The 4,762-nt window shown below is 45.5% G+C and overlaps 1 non-coding gene across 1 annotated transcript; it reads left to right on the plus strand.

Moving 5' to 3' along the window:
- Nucleotides 1-4,426: 4,426 nt before the first annotated feature.
- Nucleotides 4,427-4,500, plus strand: trnat-ugu (transfer RNA threonine (anticodon UGU)). Its single transcript has one exon. It is a non-coding gene; the product is annotated as a tRNA-Thr (tRNA).
- The last annotated feature ends 262 nt before the right edge of the window (nt 4,501-4,762 follow it).

Raw genomic sequence — 4,762 nt, forward strand, 5'->3', positions numbered from 1 at the left:
GTTCCCAGACTGGTTCAGTTTCATCAGATGACTGAAGAGATGACCACCTATGTTCTAGCCCTCACGCAAGTGCTCAAGGAACTCCATGGCCAGGTCCACGTGGCTCACCAGCCATCGCCCCCAGTACCTAGCTCACTTTCAGTCCAGCCCGGTAGTTATGTCATGGTCAAAAATTGGACTAGGAAGGGGTCGGAGCCGCGATGGGACAGGCCCTTCCAAGTTCTCCTTACCACCCCCACAGCAGTTAAAGTGGAGGGGCGAAGTGCTTGGGTCCACCTACATCACTGTAAATTGAGTCCATCTCCACTATTGTAAAAGGTCGGATACTAAACTGCCTCCCTTCTCCAGTGCTATTTTACAGGTGTGGAGCATGATGGAGTGGCTACGCATCGTCTGTATGATATTTGGCCTCACTTCGCTTGGCGTGTTATTGGCGATGGACATGGAAAAGGGGAATATTATGTATCTGTGTAGCCCAAACCAATCTACAAGGTTACATCACCTCTGCAAAGGTGATGTTCTTCGCTGCCCCCATATACGAGGACATGGTATCGACTCATGGAAGGTCATCAAAGTTAAGGAGAATGCAGGAGTCATGAAGCAGTTGCACCGGTCCCGGCGATGGGAAGGGAACATTATATGGACATTGCCTTGTTTTTGGAATACATGTAAATTCGATTTTGGATGTGTTAAGAGTGGTGCAATAAAGGTAAAATCAGGCCGTCAGGAGAGCGTAGGAAGAGGCTATGAGAAAGTGAAAGGGACTAGAGAGAGGACGGGGCGTATGAGAAGGGAAGTACAGCTAGAACGTAGGTTACCGGGAGATACACTTAAGTTAATTAAAGGCCAAACTGAGGAAAACCCGGGTAGTATGAATCTCTTCTACCAGATTTACCACCGCTTGTATGGCCAGGGACGGGTTGTCTGCTCCCCAAACCCCGCAGCGGTGTCTAGGTTATTTTCTGTTTCACCGCTTTGGGGCACTACCCAAACGGTGGTCCATTGTCAGCATTCCGAACCACTGCCCGAGCAAGTCACTCTTCCTTACGATCCGGATTCAGCACCACCGGCTATTTGCCTTCCCCTTCCTCGGGATAATTCCCATTCACAGTACGATAGGCTGCGACGGTGGAGGGCGTACATACCTAGCCACTTCACTCCCAATAGGGATTCCCGGTCGTACGAGAATTGCTTCAGCAGTGAAGGATACGGCTGTTTGCTGGTAGAGGTGGACACAAATATAACATGTCTGTTTCCCACCTGTACGGACAGGAGGTGCCATATCACCCAGGCGTCTGGCCAATGCGTTTGTTGCAACACCACTTGCGTTCCATTGAACGCCGGCCTCCAGCTCCTTTGTGGCTGGGCGAATGTCTCTCATATCACTGTTGGGACTAGGGCTTTCCGCATTGCTAGGCGGCCCGAATGGGCGTTTCAAAGTTGGATAAACTGGGCTACTGGAGGGTCCTTACGCAACCGATATGCTGATTGTGATGCTAGCCTGCACACGGAGCAAGGATACTACTTTTTATTTAATGGTACAGCGACCAATGTTTTGTCACCCCCATTTCCCCGCCGAATTGCTATAGGGACTCTAGTCCCTACCACAGTCCCCTGCCCTTCGGCGTGGAACCTGCATAATCAGTTAGCACGCTGGGCAGTCTCTGCTGAATTTTGCGAGAACTGGAAAAAACCTCAGGATCTTGCACCCAACCGGGGCCACTCAGCCGGGTGGGGCATTCTGGGCGTATTGACACTGGGAGGTGTGGGGGGTTCCTTGGCTGTCAGTGATCGGAATTATTTTATTTGCGGCCTTACCATCTTGGGAAATGAAACCTTGGGAGCCCTCGGGGCAATAACCAAGGAGTTGTCTCAGCTACGGTTGTTTGCAATGCAGAACCGGTATGCTCTTGACTATCTTCTGGCCCGTGAGGGTGGGGTATGCGCCATAGTGCAGGGCAAGTGTATCGTGGGAGTTCAAGACTTGACCGCTAACATCACTAAATTTATGGATCGCATACGGGATCACTTGGACGGGATGCAGGATCCTGGCTCTTGGGGTAACTGCGGATTTGGAGGTTGGAAGGACTGGTTGATAAATATGGCCATGTATCGAGTGGTAGCTATCGGCTGCATCTTTGTGGGCCTGGCCATCCTTAAATGTGTGATGGGTAGAATGCGGGGTGCACTGGTTCAGATCACCGCCCCAAAAAATTTAACTGTTAAAATCCATGAGGGTGAAGCAGATGAAGGGGGGCTAAGACAGGAATTGGAAATGCAGCGACAGGTCTTTTTAGATGAGGAACCGTAGCTATGGATTGGATAGTTCGGTTATCATGGAATGATAAAAGGAGGGAATGACGAATGTGATATAAAATCGTTACTTTAGAGATATTAGCTAATGTAATGTAGAAATAAGCCACTTTGATTCTGGCAAGTAGAGACAAAGGATTTTAGACCGCATGGAAAAAAGCAGGAAGAGGTGTGTCTATGAGAGTGATGTTGAATTGATAGGGGCCGGAGAAAGGGATTGGAAGTGAGCCAATCAGAATAGATCAAACAAGTCAGGAGGGACATAGGATGACCTATGGGTGTCGAGTATGTGAAACTTGATGCCATTTGAATGCATCAGTACTGATCTCTTTGTCTGGGACATTCACTTAGTTCCCGGGGCTGCAGAGAGCAACATGTTATCTGTATCACTGTGGACTAGGTAGCTTGCAAGCTGAATAAAATAACTAATGTTATACCTGCAAATCCATCTCGACTTTTATTGAGGCCAGACTGACGGATAAAGAAATTTGGGATTCAACATTCAACATTCAATGCATTTACACTTTCAGGTCAAAGCATGTAGCCTGTGAAAAATGCTTGTCATTTAATGGTGAACACAGAAAATGTTGACAACATTTCTGTGGTGCTGACCTTCAAGATTGCTTTTCCTTGATTTATGTCAAACTTGATTCAAACTCCCATATCTCCCACTTTTCACGCAACTTCCATTTTCCTCATCTACTCCATTGCATGTAACCTCGCTTCAGCTCTGAATAAGGATCACACGGATTTGAAACATTAACTTTGTGTCTGGCTCCACAGACATCCTCAAATTTTATGAGCTTTTATTTAATCATTTTTAGTTTCTCATGCAGATTCACAACATGTGCAGTATTTTCCTTTGAATGCACGACAGGATTGACCTCAGGAAATCCAGAAGGAACATTTTGAATGTCTGTCAGCGATGTCTGTGAGCAAAGATTGAATGATTAAATGATTTACTCTGATGAAGAGTGACGCAGCCTCGAAACGTTAGCTCGGTTCTCTCTTCACAGATGCTGCCAGACCCACTGAGATTTTCCATCATTTCCTGGTTTGTTTCAAATTTCATAACTGCAGTAATTTGCCTTTTTATTGGACGATATATGTTGCTGCATGTCAGCAAGAACGATTTGGGCGGCATAAAGGATGGGGCGTTTTCTCTGAAGATGTGGCGTTGACAGATCTATTTGCACCCTGAAACTTTGCGATTTGCATAATTTTCTACTTTACCCGATGAGCTTACTTGCGTTCACACTCTGCCACAACAAACAACAGATGACACGCTTTATTCCCTCTCTCAAAATACAATCTGTATCTCTGCAGCTTCCCACTGATATCTCAGCGAACTAATCGTAATCTTCAATGTCTTGAAGTCCCATTGCATGTCCCTGCGTAACAACAGTTGTCACATCACAGGTCACTGGTAAAATGCGAGTCCAAGTTGAAGAATTTGAGAAAGAAAGCCGAAGGGAGGCTGCCGGTCTGCTTGCGAGGGAAATGAGCTGGAGAGGCTGAATTGCCAGTGAAGGAAATTCAAAAGATACAATATGAGACTTTGACGTGAGCTATGAGAGAGTTGTTGAAATGGGCCCTGGTAGCTCAGTCGGTAGAGCATCAGCCTTTTAATCTGAGGGTCCAGGGTTCAAATCCCTGTTAGTGTCTTGATTTTGGCTCAAGGCGTTTGCTTCCCAATGACCGGAAATAAAAATAAAGAATGCAGGATGCTTCAAGGAAAGTGGAAGAACCGTGACAACGTCGTGTTTGCCAAATTGCAACAGCCGTCCAGAATTTTCAAGAATTTTTGCTAGATTTTCAGTTGATGTTTAAACTCTCTCCTGGACTTGTCCTGCATTCTACCACTATAGTTTTCTCGCCATGTTTAATCACTTACCAATTCGCAAAATATTTCCTGTTTGTATACTTCTTTCCTGCAGAACTGCTTTTAAATTAATAACTTTCAGAATAACTGCAATTTTTACAGTGTCAAAAGCCCAGTGCCGATGAATATTTTAATTTGCACTCTCAAAGTCAGCAGGAGAAATCAACAATACTGATGTTCAATCAAAACAATTCAAAACTGTTCTACACTTGCAAAGCTGTTGCGCAGATTGGTGCTGTGGCTTAGATGGTGAAAGTGCCTGTCTTGTAAATAGGAGATCCTGAGTTCAAATCTCAGCAGTATCTTTGTACATTCAGGTCAAAGCATGTAGCCTGTGAAGAATGCTTCTCATTTAATGGTGAACACAGAAAATGTTGACAACATTTCTGTGGTCCTGACCTTCAAGATCGCTTTCCCCTGTTTTACGTCAAACTTCCATATCTCCCATTTTTCACGCAACTTCCATTATCCTCATCTACTCCATTGCATGTAACCTCGCTTCAGCTCTGACTAAGGATCACACGGATTTGAAACATTAACTTTGTGTTTGGCTCCACAGACATCCTC

Source organism: Scyliorhinus torazame, chromosome 4, assembly GCF_047496885.1.
Source record: "Scyliorhinus torazame isolate Kashiwa2021f chromosome 4, sScyTor2.1, whole genome shotgun sequence".
Classification (NCBI taxonomy): domain Eukaryota; kingdom Metazoa; phylum Chordata; class Chondrichthyes; order Carcharhiniformes; family Scyliorhinidae; genus Scyliorhinus; species Scyliorhinus torazame.